This window comes from Leiobunum rupestre, chromosome 1, assembly GCF_980474605.1.
Source record: "Leiobunum rupestre chromosome 1, qqLeiRupe1.1.hap1, whole genome shotgun sequence".
NCBI lineage: Eukaryota > Metazoa > Arthropoda > Arachnida > Opiliones > Sclerosomatidae > Leiobunum > Leiobunum rupestre.
In genome coordinates this window covers 38,325,403-38,344,657 of record NC_143384.1, presented here as the reverse complement: position 1 = coordinate 38,344,657, position 19,255 = coordinate 38,325,403, and the positions used below count along the sequence as shown (strand labels likewise).

Here is a 19,255-nt window from a genome sequence, read left to right as displayed (position 1 = left end):
GTTGGGAGTATCACCGTTGACGCCGTTCGTGGTATTCGGTTCAGTTGTCTTCTTGACGGTTTCGTCTGACTTGGAAACGGCGCTGGAAGTTGAACCACCACCGATTTCAATCAACTTCTTGATGTTTAAGACACGGATTTCTTGGATGGAGAGATTAAGTTCGTAGTCCCTCTCGAGGGTTTGCTTCACTTCGACGCCCATCAGAGAGTCCAGGCCGAGTTCCGCCAGAGTCCTTTCGCTGTTCACTGAAGCTATGCTCTTCCAACCTTCGTGGAAATCAAATAATTAAATTAACTACTGTTATAGGTTAAGATATTAGTTTTTAAGGCTAGTTTGCACTAGGGCAAATACGCCGCAATGACTAGCGTCGAAGCAAATTTATGTTATTACTCATAGAGTCGTACAACCATGCTTTGAAACGATCTTTATTTTCTTCACTTGGCGAGCTCGCTCGCGTGAAGAGAGTGAAGTTAATCGAGGTCAGCACTTTCACTCTTATCGATTTTCAAGACTATTAAAGGAAGGCGGGAAATTGAAATTGAAATTTAATTTATTTACTTTACTGGGGAGCGTGGCGCCATCTATTAACGACAAAGGAGGCTAAAATCTTTGGCTTAAATTTTAAGTTTCCCACCAAGAATAAGAGTGAAATTGGTGACCTTGACTAATTGCACTCTTGGGGGAAGAGTGCCCCCAGTGAGTGTTGAAATGCGAGAGTGGCAAAGAGTGAAGATTTTTATTTAGCTACACTCTCACTCTTGAGTGAGACTGAATTTCTAAATATCACTAGCGATTTTGCCCATGTCTGCTTATAAAACGGTATTTAGTTAATCAAAGATTTTTTTACAATATATTTCAGTAAATTGTCGTTTGCTAAACGAACTGTATATAGGCCTCGTCTGAAAAGGGTATAATCGTAAGTTTATAATACACTAACTCCCTATAAATTAGAATCCGCCATAGATAAAAAATCCGAACCGCTATACGTGGCTCCCTGCGGCGACTTTTTGCACTATCTTTTTAGCTTCTTCAACTTCCGTCTCCATGGATACGAGACGAACCGAAGCGCGCGAAGTTAGCACGTGGAACGGAGCTAGCCCTAACGACGCTTGATTTAAAGCAAGTGTCGGCTCTGGCTGAAGTAGCTCTTTTTTCAACAGATGTCGATAGCGTCGAAATCAAAACCAGGTGCTGAAGCTACATTTTGACCCAAAAGGCGGGACATAAAAGTATGCTTCGCGTTGATTGGCTCGTTTGTAAATTTGTCAATAACTTCAATTATAGTAATTGTTTACAATATATTTTATATGGGATATATAATTTTGGTTAAAGTTCACTAAGTAGAGTAAAAGTGGTCTAAATATAATACTATATAAAGGCTCTCTGACGACGTTATTGTTTCGCTATTTTGAATTTTAGCTTCAGTTCCCATTAATAGATGGCTCCACGCTCTCCACGAAAGTCATTTTTTTTCCGAAGATTCGGATAGATTCAACGCCATCTCTAATAACAGGGGCCTATTCATAATACAGGTGGCAATGATAGAGCCGACAGTTGCTTTAAATTTGACACGGGCCGCGATGGGTTTATTGGCTGGTAGTACGGGTAAAAGAGGGGAGCTCCAGAGATCCTGACTATCTACATTATAAAACTCTAAGACCCTTTCGTCGCGTTTTTTTCTGACTCTCATTCGCGACTCTAACGTGGCATCGCCGCGAGTACACGGAGGTACACACCGAAGGTATGCCTAGCGCTTCGCCTTAATACTAGGTCATTGAGCATATTTCAGAAATCGGGTCTAACGTGACATCGCCGAAGGTAATTTCTCTGTGTAAAACCGCGGTCGTTGCGCTTCGCCTTAATACTCAGTCAAGTATACATTTGGTCATTAACAGTGGCGTCGCTAGGGTGTTTTAGGCGGCGCTTGAGCCACCTGAAAAATTTCTTAAGCGCTTCCTAAAATTCAGAATTTTTCTAATTTACTTGGCGAAAAGTTTCTTCAAACTTAAAAATTGGCATCAAAATTTCAATTTTCCAAGTCGGTCTCAATGTTTCAACTTTACAAACCTTTTTGGGAGCCCCTCCCCCTCTCCCCATATCACTCAATGAGACGCCCCTGACCAGTGCTTATGGCTTAAGCGCCACCAGTTTTGAAATCCTGGTGACGCCACTGGTCATTAAGTTTGTTTTTGGAATTTCGGATCGGATTTCGCACTGGCTCGGATTTCGCACTGGCTCGGATTTCGCATTGGCTCGAATTTCGCACTGTAAATCGCGACTCAAGGACGAGCGTATTTTAATTTATTCGTCATGAGAGTAAATCAGCCATTGGATACAGGGGGTTTCAAGGAGTACAGAGGGGTTTTTCGACGCCTGCAAGTTTTTTAGTTATTTTTGCAAGGAAAAGAGTACCACGGAAACTCTCGCATGGGAAAAGGGGGAGGGGGTACCACGGTAATTATCACATTTGAAAAGAGGGGAGGGGGTACCAATGTAATTATCGCATGGGAAAAGGGGGGGGGGGAGTACCACGGTAATTATCACATTTGAAAAGGGGGGAGGGGTACCAATGTAATTATCGCATGGGAAAAGGGGGGAGTTACACGGTAATTATCACATTTGAAAAGGGGGGAGGGGGTACCAATGTAATTATCGCATGGGAAAAGGGGGGGAGTACCACGGTAATTATCACAATTGAAAAGGGGGGAGGGGGTACCAATGTAATTATCGCATGGGAAAAGGGGGGGAGTACCACGGTAATTATCACATTTGAAAAGGGGGAGGGGGTACCAATGTAATTATCGCATGGGAAAAGGGGGGGAGTACCACGGTAATTATCACATTTGAAAAGGGGGGAGGGGGTACCAATGTAATTATCGCATGGGAAAAGGGGGGGAGTACCACGGTAATTATCACATTTGAAAAGGGGGGAGGGGGTACCAATGTAATTATCGCATGGGAAAAGGGGGGAGTACCACGGTAATTATCACATTTGAAAAGGGGGAGGGGGTACCAATGTAATTATCGCATGGGAAAAGGGGGGGGAGTACCACGGTAATTATCACATTTGAAAAGGGGGGAGGGGGTACCAATGTAATTATCGCATGGGAAAAGGGGGGGAGTACCACGGTAATTATCACATTTGAAAAGGGGGAGGGGGTACCAATGTAATTATCGCATGGGAAAAGGGGGGGAGTACCACGGTAATTATCACATTTGAAAAGAGGGGAGGGGGTACCAATGTAATTATCGCATGGGAAAAGGGGGGAGTACCACGGTAATTATCGCATGGGAAAAGGGGGGGGTACCACAGTAGTTCTCACTACGGGGAAAAGAGTTACTGGGGTGGTTCTGCTATGGGGAAAAGAGTACCACGGAAATTATCCCCTAGGGACATTGGGAGGAGGCCTTATTGGGGGGGGAGGTTCGACTATGGGGTAAAGGATAACACGGAAATTATCGCGTGGAAAAAAGGGTCGGGGGCCTTACTACGGTGGTTCGACTATGGGGTAAAGGGTGCCACGGTAATTCTCGCATGGGAAACAGGGGGAGGTGGCCTTACTGCGGTGGTTCGAATATGGGGAAAAGGGTGCCTCTAAACAGACCACTAGCTGAGGGCTTCTCAGCTAGTCTATAATATAAAAACCTCTTCGTCGTCGTTCAAGCTTTTGGTTAGTCAGTAAGGAAGGCCTTCTGAGTAAGAGTCAGATATCCTAACCACTAGACGACATCGGATGATTCAAGGTTTAAATAAACAATGAAATCCTTGCATTCTTTGTCGAAATAATATGAAGCGGATTGAACTGAAATGGAAAGATTCCGATACAGGGGTTTGAACCCGGGTCTTCTGAGTGAGAGTCAGCTATCCTAACCACAAGACGACACCGGACGATGCATAGTTAAAATAACTAATGAAATCCTTGCTTTCTTTGTTGAAATAATAGGAAGTGGATTGAAGTAAAATGCAAACATTCCGATGCCGGGGTTTGAACCCGGGTCTTCTGAGTGAGAGTCAGATATCCTAACCACTAGACGACACCGGACGATGCATAGTTTAAATAACTAATGAAATCCTTGCTTTCTTTGTTGAAATAATAGGAAATGGATTGAAGTAAAATGGAAACATTCCGATGCCGGGGTTTGTACCCGGGCCTTCTGAGTGAGAGTCAGATATCCTAACCACTAGACGAAACCGGACGATGCATAGTTTAAATAAACAATGAAATACTTGCTTTCTTTGTTGAAATAATAGGAAGTGGATTGAAGTAAAATGGAAACATTCCGATGCCGGGGTTTGAACCCGGGCCTTCTGAGTGAGAGTCAGCTATCCTAACCACTAGACGACACCGGACGATGCATAGTTTAAATAACTAATGAAATCCTTGCTTTCTTTGTTGAAATAATAGGAAGTGGATTGAAGTAAAATGCAAAAATTCCGATGCCGGGGTTTGAATCCGGGCCTTCTGAGTGAGAGTCAGATATCCTAACCACTAGACGACACCGGACGATGCATAGTTTAAATAAACAAGGGAATCCTTGCTTTCTTTGTTGAAATAATAGGAAGTGGATTGAACTAAAATGGAAACATTCCGATGCCGGAGATTGAACCCGGGCCTTCTGAGTGAGATTCGATCAGATATCCTAACCACTAGACGACACCGGACGATTCATAGTTTAAGTAACTAATGAAATCCTTCCTTTCTTTGTTGAAATAATAGGAAGTGGATTGAAGTAAAATGGAAACATTCCGATGCCGGGGTTTAAACCCGGGCCTTCTGAGTGAGAGCCAGATATCCTAACCACTAGACGAAACCGGACGATGCATAGTGTAAATAACTAATGAAATCCTTGCTTTCTTTGTTGAAATAATAGGAAGTGGATTGAAGTAAAATGGAAACATTCCGATGCCGGGGTTTGAACCCGGGCCTTCTGAGTGAGATTCGATCATATACCCTAACCACTAGACGACACCGGACGATGCATAGTTTAAATAACTAATGAAATCCTTGCTTTCTTTGTTGAAATAATAGGAAGTGGATTGAACTAAAATGGAAACATTCCGATGCCGGGGTTTGAACCCGGGCCTTCTGAGTGAGAGTCAGATATCCTAACCACTAGACGAAACCGGACGATGCATAGTGTAAATAACTAATGAAATCCTTGCTTTCTTTGTTGAAATAATAGGAAGTGGATTGAACTAAAATGGAAACATTCCGATGCCGGGTTTTGAACCCGGGCCTTCTGAGTGAGAGTCAGATATCCTAACCACTAGACGACACCGGATGATGCAAGGTTTATATAAACAACGAAATCCTTGCATTCTTTGTTGAAATAATAGGAAGTGGATTGAAGTAAAATGGAAACATTCCGATGCCGGAGTTTGAACCCGGGCTTTCTGAGTGAGATTCGATCAGATATCCTAACCACTAGACGACACCGGACGATGCATAGTTTAAATAACTAATGAAATCCTTGCTTTCTTTGTTGAAATAATAGGAAGTGGATTGAACTAAAATGGAAACATTCCGATGCCGGGGTTTGAACCCGGGATTTCTGAGTGAGAGTCAGATATCCTAACCACTAGACGACACCGGATGATGCAAGGTTTAAATAAACAATGAAATCCTTGCTTTCTTTGTTGAAATAATAGGAAGTGGATTGAACTAAAATGGAAACATTCCGATGCCGGGATTTGAACCCGGGCCTTCTCAGTGAGAGTCAGATATCCTAACCACTAGACGAAACCGGACGATGCATAGTGTAAATAACTAATGAAATCCTTGCTTTCTTTGTTGAAATAATAGGAAGTGGATTGAACTAAAATGGAAACATTCCGATGCCGGAGTTTGAACCCGGGCCTTCTGAGTGAGATTCGATCAGATATCCTAACCACTAGACGACACCGTACGATGCATAGTTTAAATAACTAATGAAATCCTTGCTTTCTTTGTTGAAATAATAGGAAGTGGATTGAACTGAAATGGAAACATTCCGATACAGGGGTTTGAACCCGGGCCTTCTGAGTGAGAGTCAGATATCCTAACCACTAGACGAAACCGGACGATGCATAGTTCAAATAACTAATGAAATCCTTGCTTTCTTTGTTGAAATAATAGGAAGTGGATTGAAGTAAAATGGAAACATTCCGATGCCGGGGTTTGAACCCGGGCCTTCTGAGTGAGAGTCAGATATCCTAACCACTAGACGACACCGGACGATGCAAGGTTTAAATAAACAATGAAATCCTTGCATTCTTTGTTGAAATAATAGGAAGTGGATTGAACTGAAATGGAAACACTCCGATACAGGGGTTTGAACCCGGGCCTTCTGAGTGAGAGTCAGATATCCTTTTTTTTTTTTTTTTTTTTTTAAATCCTTTATTCACAGTATTAAAATTACAATACAATCATAAAGATTGGAGGTTATAAAACACAAAATAGAATTGAGGACAAGCAATCAACAAGCATTCTATTCAAATATTTTGTTTAACATGTTGTATAAAATTAAATCTGACGGTAAATCTAAATGTAATTTCTGTTGCTTATAACGACATTCTAGTTTTAAAACTGCATGGAATTTCTTTTGACACAAAAAGTGATTAAATTGAATATCATTAAAAGAACAATAACACCGGTATAACCAAATTTCTCTTTTCATTACAGCACAAAGGAACTGGACCACTGTCCAAAACATTTTAGAGTTATGCAAGTCTTTATGAATTAAACCAAAAATAAGGAAAGAATTTCGCGTATACGAAGAAACGCCATATAAATCACGATTAAGTTCCAAAATATCACAGAATAGCCAAGTCCATAATTGAGAAACCACGGGGCACGTTACGAAGAGATGTTCTACCGTCTCTGAGTCTATCCGACAATATATGCACGTATCATCCGGTACCACTAGAGCGTGCACCAAACGCGACTTCACCGAGAAACCATGATGAATGAGGCGTAAATTTATGGCAGAGAGTGAAGGACCCAAAAAATTGGATCGCACGAATTTCCAGCGAATCCGTTGAAGAGGGCCACCGAAAAAGCGACGCCAGCGTTCTTCTCCACTCGACTCGATAGACGATGATTCCGCGAACGCAGCGTAAATGGGCCTCACTGCGATAGCGAGAGACACCTTTTCGCCCGACACGTCAATAACCGATAAACCGACCTCGTGCGCGACCGGAGGGCGACGCAATTGACGCCCCCCTTGTTGAATGCTCATGGACCAAATCGGAGGAACTGCATCAATAAGTTCTTGGTAGAGTCGCAAGACCCGAGACCGAGGCAAAACGAGCGATGAATCGGCTGTAGCGTCGAAACACGCCTGTGGCGGCAAGAACCCGGAGACGTACTCGTAACACAGATCGCGTACTGTCCGAAAACCCGCTTGCGAAAAAAACCCACGCTCGAGACGACCGAAATGTGGCAACGACAGACGCGGATTTAAAAAAAGCGGTTCATCCAAAAAATTCGAGAGAGCGGGAAAGGTCCAGCCATGAATGTGCTGAAAATCCTTCCAAGCAAGCAGCATGGAAACATACCGAGACGGAAGACCGGCGGCGCAACGAGAAGTGATAGATAACCGGAAAACGTGTAGGCCCAATTGCAAGGCGCCGCCATAAAGATTAAGAATCTGCGACGAAAGATCCCGAGCGAAAACCGGAGTAGTCTCTGCAAACAACGTAAGAGCTTCGCGAACGCGAAACGCCTTAACTTTGGTACAAATGTCTACTAGCCCGAACCCTCCGATCAGCGTTGGCCGAACAAGACTCTCATAGGCGACCAGATGAGGGCCATTGCCCCAAATAAAGTTCAAAATAGCTTCCCGAAATTGACGAAGCCAAAAAGGCGAAATATCGACTGTTTTTAAAATATGCCAGAGCATAGATGCAGCGAGCACATTGACAACCAAAACTTTGCCAACGACCGAGAGAGTACGACCTTTCCAAGACCGTAAGACCCGAGAGAACTTGCCATAGCGCTCCTCCCATTGAAGGCGAGCCGAATGCACAGAATCGTAGTCTATCCAAATACCGAGAATTTTCAAAGGTGAACTAGAAAGCGTTACGCCGCTGATCTCGATAGGGTCCCGACCATGATATAGACCAAGCCATTTCGCGTGGCACTTTGACGGGTTCAATTTCGCTCCGGAGGCTTGACCGAAATCCGCAAAAACGTCGCAGATCGCGGGAATCGCGGCCGCTGTTGAGGTTACAACCGTGGTGTCATCCATATGTTGAAAGAGAGTCGGCAAAACCGAATGCGCGGATAACCGTACCGGCGGGATGGATTCGTGCGACGTGACCGCGGAAAACAGAGGTTCCGAGGCTAAAACATATAGCAGAGGGCTAAGCGGGCACCCTTGGCGAACCGACCGCCCTAACGAAAAGACATCAGTCAAATGACCATTGACTTTGACACAGGCCCTGGAACCCGCGACAAAAGCTTGAATCCACTTGCAGAAAAACGGGCCAAACCCCATGGCCGCTAAGAGCTCAAATAAATATGGCCATGCCACCCGGTCGAAAGCCTTCATAAGGTCCAGCTGGACCATAATGCCACCCTCTTCACGAAGGCGGAGGTTCTCGGCGACATCTGACAACAGTCTCGTGGAGGTAGAAATGTCCCGACCACGAACCGCACCCGTTTGAGTAGCTGACGTAATGTTCGGCAAAAGCGACGCTACTCGGAGAGCAAAAACTTTGGATAAAATTTTATAATCAGTATTGAGTAACGTTATAGGCCTCCAGTTCTTTAAAAGAGTTAAATCACCAGTCTTGGGCAAAAGGATAATAAGACCTATTTTCATGCTGCGCGGAATTCGGCCCTGATCACGGGCGATATGGGCTAAGCGGACGATGCAAGGTTTATATATACAATAAAATCCTTGATTAAATAATAGGAAGTGGATTGAATTAAAATGGAAACATTCCGATGCCGGGGTATGAACCCGGGCCTTCTGAGTGAGAGTCAGATACCCTAACCACTAGACGACACCGGACGATGCCTAGTTTAAATAACCAACGAAATCCTTGCTTTCTTTGTTGAATTAATAGGAAGTGGATTGAATTAAAATGGAAACATTCCGATGCCGGGGTTTGAACCCGGGCCTTCTGAGTGAGAGTCAGATATCCTAACCACTAGACGACATCGGACGATGCAAGGTTTATATATACAATAAAATCCTTGATTAAATAATAGGAAGTGGATTGAATTAAAATGGAAACATTCCGATGCCGGGGTTTGAACCCGGGCCTTCTGAGTGAGAGTCAGATACCCTAACCACTAGACGACACCGGACGATGCCTAGTTTAAATAACCAATGAAATCCTTGCTTTCTTTGTTGAATTAATAGGAAGTGGATTGAATTAAAATGGAAACATTCCGATGCCGGGGTTTGAACCCGGGCCTTCTGAGTGAGAGTCAGATATCCTAACCACTAGACGACACCGGACGATGCAAGGTTTATATATACAATAAAATCCTTGATTAAATAATAGGAAGTGGATTGAATTAAAATGGAAACATTCCGATGCCGGGGTTTGAACCCGGGCCTTCTGAGCGAGAGTCAGATATCCTAACCACTAGACGACACCGGACGATGCAAGGGTTCTATAAACAATAAAATCCTTGTTGAAATAATAGGAAGTGGATTGAATTAAAATGGAAACATTCCGATGCCGGGGTTTGAACCCGGGCCTTCTGAGTGAGAGTCAGATATCCTAACCACTAGACGACACCGGACGATGCAAGTTTTATATAAACAATAAAATCCTTGTTGAAATAATAGGAAGTGGATTGAATTAAAATGGAAACATTCCGATGCCTGGGTTTGAACCCGGGCCTTCTGAACGAGAGTCAGATATCCTAACCACTAGACGACACCGGCCGAAACATAGTGTAAATAACCAATGTAATCCTTGCTTTCTTTGTTGAAATAATAGGAAGATTGAATTTAAATGGAAGAACTCCGATGCCGGGGTTTAAACCCGGGCCTTCTGAGTGAGAGTCAGATATCCTAACCACTAGACGACACCGGACGATGCAAGGTTTAAATAAACAATGAAATCCTTGCATTCTTTGTTGAAATAATAGGAAGTGGATTGAACTGAAATGGAAACATTCCGATGCCGGGGTTTGAACCTGGGCCTTCTGAGTGAGAGTCAGATATCCAAACCACTAGACGACACCGGACGATGCAAGGTTTAAATAAACAATGAAATCCTTGCATTCTTTGTTGAAATAATAGGAAGTGGATTTAACTGAAATGGAAACATTCCGATGCCGGAGTTTGAACCCGGGCCTTCTGAGTGAGATTCGATCAGATATCCTAACCACTAGACGACACCGGACGATGCAAGGTTTAAATAAACAATGAAATCCTTGCTTTCTTTGTTGAATTAATAGGAAGTGGATTGAATTAAAATGGAAACATTCCGATGCCGGGGTTTGAACCCGGGCCTTCTGAGTGAGAGTCAGATATCCTAACCACTAGACGACACCGGACGATGCAAGGTTTATATATACAATAAAATCCTTGATTAAATAATAGGAAGTGGATTGAATTAAAATGGAAACATTCCGATGCTGGGGTTTGAACCCGGGCCTTCTGAGTGAGAGTCAGATATCTTTTTTTTTTTTTTTTTTTTTTTTACGCGTGTATTTTACAAGGAAGCGAGATACAACAATCGACAGATTATATAAAGAGAAAATGCCTGAGTAATAAATGACAAATCAGTCCGAAAAAAAGCAACTGGAATACAAAGAAAGATAATGAAGAGTTAACATCGAATAAAAAATAGTATCCTACGACACATCAAAGAAATAATAGAAACAAATCGTAAACGATTATTCATTGCATTATGTTGTTAGTAATAATTAACGAAAATAGGCAAAAATAAACATCAAACAGCATGTAAATGAAATAAATAATTGAAAAAAACCCTATTGAAAATAAGTAGCAAAGAGTGATACCCGACATAACAAAGAGAAAGCTGCAATACATTCAGAGAAGTGACCATCATAATTCCGTGACTTATACCTTAAAACCGTAATCATCCGGTATCACAAAATCCCAATACAGAGGACTGGTAACTGGCTGCCCCTGATAGCGACAATAGCGAGCGTGAAATTCATTCTGGGAAGATGGAGGCCAAACAACTTCCTTAGGCCACCAATCTGGCCGGCGCCCACCCTCAAAAGGAACCAAAGAGGAAATGGGAACCTTCTGAGTTTTCGCAGCAGGACGAGTGTAAGAAGACGAAGTCTTCCCGGAATCACCGTCGCTGGACGACAACGAATGCTTAGCACTCCGACGCGGATCAGACTTGAGACCAGCATTGACGACTGTTGAAACAACTCCGCCACCGAGGACCGGGAAAACTGGCGGAATAGAACCGGAGGGAGGATCGACTACTGCCATTGCAGCATCTCCAACGCCGACGGACACCGCTGCAGAATCACGGGACCCCATTCTGGGCCATAGTGGACACTCGCGAATGACATGACCCTGCTTCTGACACTTGAAACACTTGAACTCCGGACACTGACGATATACGTGATCGGTAGCATAACACTTATTACACACCTTAATTTGGGAATCGTGTTTCACAGCGTAAAACTTCTCCCGACCAACAGCATCGGCGATCCGTAAGCGATAAGGCAACGAAGAAAGCCCCTCGGGTAAAGTAACCCGAACAGTACGTACTCCACAATAAAATGATAATTTTTTATGCCAAACTATCTGACCCTTAATTTCGCAGCCAAGCGACGTTAGCTTAGAGAGAACAGCGTCATCAGTCACGTATTCCGGCAGATCATGAAAAGCGGCAGTCACTGTCTTCGCAGAAACACTTGATATTTCGTAGAGCTCACCACCAATATCCAACCCAGAATCGATTACACCAACAACATCGGCTAAATTCTTCAAGGTAAGAATATAACCACCTTCATCACAAGCAACGAGGGAAGAAGCACAGTCCAGGCCAAAGTTCGCAGTAACCGCGGTAGACACAACTTCAAAACTTGGTAGATTACGTTTAAAATCAATAAAAACCGACCGCTTGAAAGCATCCTTCCTGGGTAGAAACACCCAGGAGGGAAAACGAGATTAAAAATTAACAACTATTGAATTAAATGCACGAATAATAACCGAAAGAAAAATAAATTGGAAAAAAACCCCGCTTAGGCTTAGCGCGACGAAAACACGGAGTGCAAAATCGAACGACCTGCACTCTTCAAAAGCTCGAACGCAACTCTCTGTCAGATATCCTAACCACTGGACGACACCGGACGATGCAAGGTTTATATATACAATAAAATCCTTGATTAAATAATAGGAAGTGGATTGAATTAAAATGGAAACATTCCGATGCCGGGGTTTGAACCCGGGCCTTCTGAGTGAGAGTCAGATACCCTAACCACTAGACGACACCGGACGATGCCTAGTTTAAATAACCAATGAAATCCTTGCTTTCTTTGTTGAATTAATAGGAAGTGGATTGAATTAAAATGGAAACATTCCGATGCCGGGGTTTGAACCCGGGCCTTCTGAGTGAGAGTCAGATATCTTAACCACTAGACGACACCGGACGATGCAAGGTTTATATATACAATAAAATCCTTGATTAAATAATAGGAAGTGGATTGAATTAAAATGGAAACATTCCGATGCCGGGGTTTGAACCCGGGCCTTCTGAGTGAGAGTCAGATACCCTAACCACTAGACGACACCGGACGATGCCTAGTGTAAATAAACAATGAAATCCTTGCTTTCTTTGTTGAAATAATAGGAAGTGGATTGAAGTAAAATGGAAACATTCCGATGCCGGAGTTTGAACCCGGGCCTTCTGAGTGAGATTCGATCAGATATCCTAACCACTAGACGACACCGGACGATGCATAGTTCAAATAGCTATTGAAATCCTTGCTTTCTTTGTTGAAATAATAGGAAGTGGATTGAACTAAAATGGAAACATTCCGATGCCGGGGTTTGAACCCGGGCTTTCTGCGTGAGAGTCAGATATCCAAACCACTAGACGACACCAGACGATGCAAGGTTTAAATAAACAATGAAATCCTTGCTTTCTTTGTTGAAATAATAGGAAGTGGATTGAACTAAAATGGAAACATTCCGATGCCGGGGTTTGAACCCGGGCCTTCTGAGTGAGAGTCAGATATCCTAACCACTAGACGACACCGGACGATGCAAGGGTTCTATAAACAATAAAATCCTTGTTGAAATAATAGGAAGTGGATTGAATTAAAATGGAAACATTCCGATGCCGGGGTTTGAACCCGGGCCTTCTGAGTGAGTGTCAGATATCCTAACCACTAGACGACACCGGACGATGCAAGTTTTATATAAACAATAAAATCCTTGTTGAAATAATAGGAAGTGGATTGAATTAAAATGGAAACATTCCGATGCCAGGGTTTGAACCCGGGCCTTCTGAACGAGAGTCAGATATCCTAACCACTAGTCGACACCGGCCGAAACATAGCGTAAATAACCAATGTAATCCTTGCTTTCTTTGTAGAAATAATAGGAAGATTGAATTTAAATGGAAGAACTCCGATGCCGGGGTTTAAACCCGGGCCTTCTGAGTGAGAGTCAGATATCCTAACCACTAGACGACACCGGACGATGCAAGGTTTAAATAAACAATGAAATCCTTGCATACTTTGTTGAACTAACAGGAAGTGGATTGAACTGAAATGGAAACATTCCGATACAGGGGTTTGAACCCGGGCCTTCTAAGTGAGAGTCAGATATCCTAACCACTAGACGACACCGGACGATGCGTAGTTTAAATAAACAATGAAATCCTTGCTTTCTTTGTTGAAATAATAGGAAGTGGATTGAAGTAAAATGGAAACATTCCGATGCCGGAGTTTGAACCCGGGCCTTCTGAGTGAGATTCGATCAGATATCCTAACCACTAGACGACATCGGACGATGCATAGTTCAAATAGCTATTGAAATCCTTGCTTTCTTTGTTGAAATAATAGGAAGTGGATTGAACTAAAATGGAAACATTCCGATGCCGGGGTTTGAACCCGGGCTTTCTGCGTGAGAGTCAGATATCCAAACCACTAGATGACACCGGACGATGCAAGGTTTAAATAAACAATGAAATCCTTGCATTCTTTGTTGAAATAATAGGAAGTGGATTGAACTGAAATGGAAACATTCCGATGCCGGGGTTTGAACACGGGCCTTCTGAGTGAGAGTCAGCTATCCTAACCACTAGACGACACCGGATGATGCAAGGTTTAAATAACCAATGAAATCCTTGCTTCATTTGTTGAAATAATAGGAAGTGGATTGAATTAAAGTGGAAACATTCCGATGCCGGGGTTTGAACCCGGGCCTTCTGAGTGAGAGTCAGATATCCTAACCACTAGACGACACCGGATGATGCAAGGTTTAAATAACCAATGAAATCCTTGCTTCATTTGTTGAAATAATAGGAAGTGGATTGAATTAAAGTGGAAACATTCCGATGCCGGGGTTTGAACCCGGGCCTTCTGAGTGAAAGTCAGATATCCTAACCACTAGACAACTCCGGACGATGCAAGGTTTATATAAACAATAAAATCCTTGTTGAAATAATAGGAAGTGGATTGAATTAAAATGGAAATATTCCGATGCCGGGGTTTGAACCCGGGCCTTCTGAGTGAGAGTCAGATATCCGGGTTTGAACCCGGGCCTTCTGAGTGAGAGTCAGATATCCTAACCACTAGACGACACCGGATGATGCAAGGTTTAAATAACCAATGAAATCCTTGCTTCATTTGTTGAAATAATAGGAAGTGGATTGAATTAAAGTGGAAACATTCCGATGCCGGGGTTTGAACCCGGGCCTACTGAGTGAAAGTCAGATATCCTAACCACTAGACAACTCCGGACTATGCAAGGTTTATATAAACAATAAAATCCTTGTTGAAATAATAGGAAGTGGATTGAATTAAAATGGAAACATTCCGATGCTGGGGTTTGAACCCGGGCCTTCCAAGTGAGAGTCAGATATCCTAACCACTAGACGACACCGGACGATGCAAGGTTTATATAAACAATAAAATCCTTGTTGAAATAATAGGAAGTGGATTGAATTAAAATGGAAATATTCCGATGCCGGGGTTTGAACCCGGGCCTTCTGAGTGAGAGTCAGATATCCTAACCACTAGACGACACCGGATGATGCAAGGTTTAAATAACCAATGAAATCCTTGCTTCCTTTGTTGAAATAATAGGAAGTGGATTGAATTAAAGTTGAAACATTCCGATGCCGGGGTTTGAACCCGGGCCTTCTGAGTGAAAGTCAGATATCCTAACCACTAGACAACTCCGGACTATGCAAGGTTTATATAAACAATAAAATCCTTGTTGAAATAATAGGAAGTGGATTGAATTAAAATGGAAACATTCCGATGCCGGGGTTTGAACCCGGGCCTTCTGAGTGAGAGTCAGATATCCTAACCACTAGACGACACCGGACGATGCGTAGTTTAAATAACCAATGAAATCCTTGCTTTCTTTGTTGAAATAATAGGAAGTGGATTGAATTAAAATGGAAACATTCCGATGCCGGGGTTTGAACCCGGGCCTTCTGAGTGAGAGTTAGATATCCTAACCACTAGACGACGCCGGACGATGCAAGGTTTATATATACAATAAAATCCTTGATTAAATAATAGGAAGTGGATTGAATTAAAATGGAAACATTCCGATGCCGGGGTTTGAACCCGGGCCTTCTGCGCGAGAGTCAGATATCCTAACCACTAGACGACACCGGACGATGCCTAGTTTAAATAACCAATGAAATCCTTGCTTTCTTTGTTGAATTAATAGGAAGTGGATTGAATTAAAATGGAAACATTCCGAAGCCGGGGTTTGAACCCGGGCCTTCTGAGGGAGAGTCAGATATCCTAACCACTAGACGACACCGGACGATGCAAGGTTTATATATACAATAAAATCCTTGATTAAATAATAGGAAGTGGATTGAATTAAAATGGAAACATTCCGATGCCGGGGTTTGAACCCGGGCCTTCTGAGTGAGAGTCAGATATCCTAACCACTAGACGACACCGGACGATGCAAGGTTTATATAAACAATAAAATCCTTGTTGAAATAATAGGAAGTGGATTGAATTAAAATGGAAACATTCCGATGCCTGGGTTTGAACCCGGGGCTTCTGAACGAGAGTCAGATATCCTAACCACTAGATGACACCGGACGATGCAAGGGTTCTATAAACAATAAAATCCTTGTTGAAATAATAGGAAGTGGATTGAATTAAAATGGAAACATTCCGATGCCGGGGTTTGAACCCGGGCCTTCTGAGTGAGAGTCAGATATCCTAACCACTATTTGACACCGGCCGAAACATAGTGTAAATAACCAATGAAATCCTTGCTTTCTTTGTTGAAATAATAGGAAGATTGAATTTAAATGGAAGAACTCCGATGCCGGGGTTTGAACCCGGGCCTTCTGAGTGAGAGTCAGATATCCTAACCACTAGACGACACCGGACGATGCAAGTTTTAAATAAACAATGAAATCCTTGCATTCTTTGTTGAAATAATAGGAAGTGGATTGAACTGAAATGGAAACATTCCGATGCCGGGGTTTGAACCCGGGCCTTCTGAGTGAGAGTCAGATATCCTAACCACTAGACGACACCGGACGATGCAAGGTTTATATAAACAATAAAATCCTTGTTGAAATAATAGGAAGTGGATTGAATTAAAATGGAAACACTCCGATGCCTGGGTTTGAACCCGGGGCTTCTGAACGAGAGTCAGATATCCTAACCACTAGATGACACCGGACGATGCAAGGGTTCTATAAACAATAAAATCCTTGTTGAAATAATAGGAAGTGGATTGAATTAAAATGGAAACATTCCGATGCCGGGGTTTGAACCCGGGCCTTCTGAGTGAGAGTCAGATATCCTAACCACTAGACGACACCGGACGATGCAAGGTTTATATAAACAATAAAATCCTTGTTGAAATAATAGGAAGTGGATTGAATTAAAATGGAAACATTCCGATGCCTGGGTTTGAACCCGGGGCTTCTGAACGAGAGTCAGATATCCTAACCACTATTTGACACCGGCCGAAACATAGTGTAAATAACCAATGAAATCCTTGCTTTCTTTGTTGAAATAATAGGAAGATTGAATTTAAATGGAAGAACTCCGATGCCGGGGTCTGAACCCGGGCCTTCTGAGTGAGAGTCAGATATCCTAACCACTAGACGACACCGGACGATGCAAGGTTTAAATAAACAATGAAATCCTTGCATTCTTTGTTGAAATAATAGGAAGTGGATTGAACTGAAATGGAAACATTCCGATGCCGGAGTTTGAACCCGGGCCTTCTGAGTGAGATTCGATCAGATATCCTAACCACTAGACGACACCGGACGATGCGTAGTTCAAATAACCAATGAAATCCTTGCTTTATTTTGTTGAAATAATAGGAAGTGGATTGAATTAAAATGGAAACATTCCGATGCCGGGGTTTGAACCCGGGCCTTCTGAGTGAGAGTCAGATATCCTAACCACTAGACGACACCGGACGATGCGTAGTTTAAATAACCAATGAAATCCTTGCTTTATATTGTTGAAATAATAGGAAGTGGATTGAATTAAAATGGAAACATTCCGATGCCGGGGTTTGAACCCGGGCCTTCTGAGTGAGAGTCAGATATCCTAACCACTAGACGACACCGGACGATGCGTAGTTTAAATAACCAATGAAATCCTTGCTTTCTTTGTTGAAATAATAGGAAGTGGATTGAATTAAAATGGAAACATTCCGATGCCGGGGTTTGAACCCGGGCCTTCTGAGTGAGAGTTAGATATCCTAACCACTAGACGACGCCGGACGATGCAAGGTTTATATATACAATAAAATCCTTGAATAAATAATAGGAAGTGGATTGAATTAAAATGGAAACATTCCGATGCCGGGGTTTGAACCCGGGCCTTCTGAGTGAGAGTCAGATATCCTAACCACTAGACGACACCGGACGATGCCTAGTTTAAATAACCAATGAAATCCTTGCTTTCTTTGTTGAATTAATAGGAAGTGGATTGAATTAAAATGGAAACATTCCGATGCCGGGGTTTGAACCCGGGCCTTCTGAGTGAAAGTCAGATATCCTAACCACTAGACAACTCCGGACTATGCAAGGATTATATAAACAATAAAATCCTTGTTGAAATAATAGGAAGTGGATTGAATTAAAATGGAAACATTCCGATGCTGGGGTTTGAACCCGGGCCTTCCAAGTGAGAGTCAGATATCCTAACCACTAGACGACACCGGACGATGCAAGGTTTATATAAACAATAAAATCCTTGTTGAAATAATAGGAAGTGGATTGAATTAAAATGGAAATATTCCGATGCCGGGGTTTGAACCCGGGCCTTCTGAGTGAGAGTCAGATATCCTAACCACTAGACGACACCGGATGATGCAAGGTTTAAATAACCAATGAAATCCTTGCTTCGTTTGTTGAAATAATAGGAAGTGGATTGAATTAAAGTGGAAACATTCCGATGCCGGGGTTTGAACCCGGGCCTTCTGAGTGAAAGTCAGATATCCTAACCACTAGACAACTCCGGACTATGCAAGGTTTATATAAACAATAAAATCCTTGTTGAAATAATAGGAAGTGGATTGAATTAAAATGGAAACATTCCGATGCCGGGGTTTGAACCCGGGCCTTCTGAGTGAGAGTCAGATATCCTAACCACTAGACGACACCGGACGATGCGTAGTTTAAATAACCAATGAAATCCTTGCTTTCTTTGTTGAAATAATAGGAAGTGGATTGAATTAAAATGGAAACATTCCGATGCCGGGGTTTGAACCCGGGCCTTCTGAGTGAGAGTTAGATATCCTAACCACTAGACGACGCCGGACGATGCAAGGTTTATATATACAATAAAATCCTTGATTAAATAATAGGAAGTGGATTGAATTAAAATGGAAACATTCCGATGCCGGGGTTTAAACCCGGGCCTTCTGCGTGAGAGTCAGATATCCTAACCACTAGACGACACCGGACAATGCCTAGTTTAAATAACCAATGAAATCCTTGCTTTCTTTGTTGAATTAATAGGAAGTGGATTGAATTAAAATGGAAACATTCCGATGCCGGGGTTTGAACTCGGGCCTTCTGAGTGAGAGTCAGATATCCTAACCACTAGACGACACCGGACGATGCAAGGTTTATATA

General features: G+C 42.7%; 39 non-coding genes across 39 annotated transcripts; all 39 read right to left on the bottom strand.

Moving 5' to 3' along the window:
- Positions 1–3,971: 3,971 nt before the first annotated feature.
- Positions 3,972–4,043, bottom strand: TRNAE-CUC (transfer RNA glutamic acid (anticodon CUC)). The gene has a single exon. It is a non-coding gene; the product is annotated as a tRNA-Glu (tRNA).
- A 236-nt stretch (positions 4,044–4,279) lies between these two features.
- Positions 4,280–4,351, bottom strand: TRNAE-CUC (transfer RNA glutamic acid (anticodon CUC)). Its single transcript has one exon. It is a non-coding gene; the product is annotated as a tRNA-Glu (tRNA).
- Positions 4,352–4,433: 82 nt separating this feature from the next.
- Positions 4,434–4,505, bottom strand: TRNAE-CUC (transfer RNA glutamic acid (anticodon CUC)). Its single transcript has one exon. It is a non-coding gene; the product is annotated as a tRNA-Glu (tRNA).
- A 552-nt stretch (positions 4,506–5,057) lies between these two features.
- TRNAE-CUC (transfer RNA glutamic acid (anticodon CUC)) lies at positions 5,058–5,129 on the bottom strand. The gene has a single exon. It is a non-coding gene; the product is annotated as a tRNA-Glu (tRNA).
- An 82-nt stretch (positions 5,130–5,211) lies between these two features.
- Positions 5,212–5,283, bottom strand: TRNAE-CUC (transfer RNA glutamic acid (anticodon CUC)). Its single transcript has one exon. It is a non-coding gene; the product is annotated as a tRNA-Glu (tRNA).
- Positions 5,284–5,523: 240 nt separating this feature from the next.
- TRNAE-CUC (transfer RNA glutamic acid (anticodon CUC)) lies at positions 5,524–5,595 on the bottom strand. Its single transcript has one exon. It is a non-coding gene; the product is annotated as a tRNA-Glu (tRNA).
- Positions 5,596–6,143: 548 nt separating this feature from the next.
- TRNAE-CUC (transfer RNA glutamic acid (anticodon CUC)) lies at positions 6,144–6,215 on the bottom strand. Its single transcript has one exon. It is a non-coding gene; the product is annotated as a tRNA-Glu (tRNA).
- Positions 6,216–8,925: 2,710 nt separating this feature from the next.
- Positions 8,926–8,997, bottom strand: TRNAE-CUC (transfer RNA glutamic acid (anticodon CUC)). The gene has a single exon. It is a non-coding gene; the product is annotated as a tRNA-Glu (tRNA).
- An 82-nt stretch (positions 8,998–9,079) lies between these two features.
- TRNAE-CUC (transfer RNA glutamic acid (anticodon CUC)) lies at positions 9,080–9,151 on the bottom strand. The gene has a single exon. It is a non-coding gene; the product is annotated as a tRNA-Glu (tRNA).
- Positions 9,152–9,224: 73 nt separating this feature from the next.
- Positions 9,225–9,296, bottom strand: TRNAE-CUC (transfer RNA glutamic acid (anticodon CUC)). Its single transcript has one exon. It is a non-coding gene; the product is annotated as a tRNA-Glu (tRNA).
- An 82-nt stretch (positions 9,297–9,378) lies between these two features.
- Positions 9,379–9,450, bottom strand: TRNAE-CUC (transfer RNA glutamic acid (anticodon CUC)). Its single transcript has one exon. It is a non-coding gene; the product is annotated as a tRNA-Glu (tRNA).
- A 73-nt stretch (positions 9,451–9,523) lies between these two features.
- On the bottom strand, positions 9,524–9,595 carry TRNAE-CUC (transfer RNA glutamic acid (anticodon CUC)). Its single transcript has one exon. It is a non-coding gene; the product is annotated as a tRNA-Glu (tRNA).
- Positions 9,596–9,668: 73 nt separating this feature from the next.
- Positions 9,669–9,740, bottom strand: TRNAE-CUC (transfer RNA glutamic acid (anticodon CUC)). The gene has a single exon. It is a non-coding gene; the product is annotated as a tRNA-Glu (tRNA).
- Positions 9,741–9,964: 224 nt separating this feature from the next.
- On the bottom strand, positions 9,965–10,036 carry TRNAE-CUC (transfer RNA glutamic acid (anticodon CUC)). Its single transcript has one exon. It is a non-coding gene; the product is annotated as a tRNA-Glu (tRNA).
- Positions 10,037–10,118: 82 nt separating this feature from the next.
- On the bottom strand, positions 10,119–10,190 carry TRNAE-CUC (transfer RNA glutamic acid (anticodon CUC)). Its single transcript has one exon. It is a non-coding gene; the product is annotated as a tRNA-Glu (tRNA).
- A 240-nt stretch (positions 10,191–10,430) lies between these two features.
- TRNAE-CUC (transfer RNA glutamic acid (anticodon CUC)) lies at positions 10,431–10,502 on the bottom strand. The gene has a single exon. It is a non-coding gene; the product is annotated as a tRNA-Glu (tRNA).
- A 1,859-nt stretch (positions 10,503–12,361) lies between these two features.
- On the bottom strand, positions 12,362–12,433 carry TRNAE-CUC (transfer RNA glutamic acid (anticodon CUC)). Its single transcript has one exon. It is a non-coding gene; the product is annotated as a tRNA-Glu (tRNA).
- An 82-nt stretch (positions 12,434–12,515) lies between these two features.
- TRNAE-CUC (transfer RNA glutamic acid (anticodon CUC)) lies at positions 12,516–12,587 on the bottom strand. The gene has a single exon. It is a non-coding gene; the product is annotated as a tRNA-Glu (tRNA).
- A 73-nt stretch (positions 12,588–12,660) lies between these two features.
- Positions 12,661–12,732, bottom strand: TRNAE-CUC (transfer RNA glutamic acid (anticodon CUC)). Its single transcript has one exon. It is a non-coding gene; the product is annotated as a tRNA-Glu (tRNA).
- A 394-nt stretch (positions 12,733–13,126) lies between these two features.
- On the bottom strand, positions 13,127–13,198 carry TRNAE-CUC (transfer RNA glutamic acid (anticodon CUC)). The gene has a single exon. It is a non-coding gene; the product is annotated as a tRNA-Glu (tRNA).
- Positions 13,199–13,271: 73 nt separating this feature from the next.
- TRNAE-CUC (transfer RNA glutamic acid (anticodon CUC)) lies at positions 13,272–13,343 on the bottom strand. The gene has a single exon. It is a non-coding gene; the product is annotated as a tRNA-Glu (tRNA).
- A 224-nt stretch (positions 13,344–13,567) lies between these two features.
- Positions 13,568–13,639, bottom strand: TRNAE-CUC (transfer RNA glutamic acid (anticodon CUC)). The gene has a single exon. It is a non-coding gene; the product is annotated as a tRNA-Glu (tRNA).
- Positions 13,640–14,341: 702 nt separating this feature from the next.
- On the bottom strand, positions 14,342–14,413 carry TRNAE-CUC (transfer RNA glutamic acid (anticodon CUC)). The gene has a single exon. It is a non-coding gene; the product is annotated as a tRNA-Glu (tRNA).
- A 227-nt stretch (positions 14,414–14,640) lies between these two features.
- On the bottom strand, positions 14,641–14,752 carry TRNAE-CUC (transfer RNA glutamic acid (anticodon CUC)). Its single transcript has 2 exons — positions 14,716–14,752; positions 14,641–14,675 (listed from the first exon to the last, which is right to left on the bottom strand). It is a non-coding gene; the product is annotated as a tRNA-Glu (tRNA).
- Positions 14,753–15,124: 372 nt separating this feature from the next.
- On the bottom strand, positions 15,125–15,196 carry TRNAE-CUC (transfer RNA glutamic acid (anticodon CUC)). Its single transcript has one exon. It is a non-coding gene; the product is annotated as a tRNA-Glu (tRNA).
- Positions 15,197–15,423: 227 nt separating this feature from the next.
- Positions 15,424–15,495, bottom strand: TRNAE-CUC (transfer RNA glutamic acid (anticodon CUC)). The gene has a single exon. It is a non-coding gene; the product is annotated as a tRNA-Glu (tRNA).
- A 227-nt stretch (positions 15,496–15,722) lies between these two features.
- TRNAE-CUC (transfer RNA glutamic acid (anticodon CUC)) lies at positions 15,723–15,794 on the bottom strand. Its single transcript has one exon. It is a non-coding gene; the product is annotated as a tRNA-Glu (tRNA).
- An 82-nt stretch (positions 15,795–15,876) lies between these two features.
- Positions 15,877–15,948, bottom strand: TRNAE-CUC (transfer RNA glutamic acid (anticodon CUC)). The gene has a single exon. It is a non-coding gene; the product is annotated as a tRNA-Glu (tRNA).
- Positions 15,949–16,021: 73 nt separating this feature from the next.
- TRNAE-CUC (transfer RNA glutamic acid (anticodon CUC)) lies at positions 16,022–16,093 on the bottom strand. The gene has a single exon. It is a non-coding gene; the product is annotated as a tRNA-Glu (tRNA).
- Positions 16,094–16,462: 369 nt separating this feature from the next.
- On the bottom strand, positions 16,463–16,534 carry TRNAE-CUC (transfer RNA glutamic acid (anticodon CUC)). Its single transcript has one exon. It is a non-coding gene; the product is annotated as a tRNA-Glu (tRNA).
- An 82-nt stretch (positions 16,535–16,616) lies between these two features.
- TRNAE-CUC (transfer RNA glutamic acid (anticodon CUC)) lies at positions 16,617–16,688 on the bottom strand. The gene has a single exon. It is a non-coding gene; the product is annotated as a tRNA-Glu (tRNA).
- Positions 16,689–16,906: 218 nt separating this feature from the next.
- Positions 16,907–16,978, bottom strand: TRNAE-CUC (transfer RNA glutamic acid (anticodon CUC)). Its single transcript has one exon. It is a non-coding gene; the product is annotated as a tRNA-Glu (tRNA).
- Positions 16,979–17,202: 224 nt separating this feature from the next.
- Positions 17,203–17,274, bottom strand: TRNAE-CUC (transfer RNA glutamic acid (anticodon CUC)). The gene has a single exon. It is a non-coding gene; the product is annotated as a tRNA-Glu (tRNA).
- A 241-nt stretch (positions 17,275–17,515) lies between these two features.
- Positions 17,516–17,587, bottom strand: TRNAE-CUC (transfer RNA glutamic acid (anticodon CUC)). Its single transcript has one exon. It is a non-coding gene; the product is annotated as a tRNA-Glu (tRNA).
- Positions 17,588–17,670: 83 nt separating this feature from the next.
- Positions 17,671–17,742, bottom strand: TRNAE-CUC (transfer RNA glutamic acid (anticodon CUC)). Its single transcript has one exon. It is a non-coding gene; the product is annotated as a tRNA-Glu (tRNA).
- Positions 17,743–17,969: 227 nt separating this feature from the next.
- On the bottom strand, positions 17,970–18,041 carry TRNAE-CUC (transfer RNA glutamic acid (anticodon CUC)). The gene has a single exon. It is a non-coding gene; the product is annotated as a tRNA-Glu (tRNA).
- A 372-nt stretch (positions 18,042–18,413) lies between these two features.
- On the bottom strand, positions 18,414–18,485 carry TRNAE-CUC (transfer RNA glutamic acid (anticodon CUC)). The gene has a single exon. It is a non-coding gene; the product is annotated as a tRNA-Glu (tRNA).
- A 227-nt stretch (positions 18,486–18,712) lies between these two features.
- Positions 18,713–18,784, bottom strand: TRNAE-CUC (transfer RNA glutamic acid (anticodon CUC)). Its single transcript has one exon. It is a non-coding gene; the product is annotated as a tRNA-Glu (tRNA).
- A 381-nt stretch (positions 18,785–19,165) lies between these two features.
- Positions 19,166–19,237, bottom strand: TRNAE-CUC (transfer RNA glutamic acid (anticodon CUC)). The gene has a single exon. It is a non-coding gene; the product is annotated as a tRNA-Glu (tRNA).
- Positions 19,238–19,255: the final 18 nt, after the last annotated feature.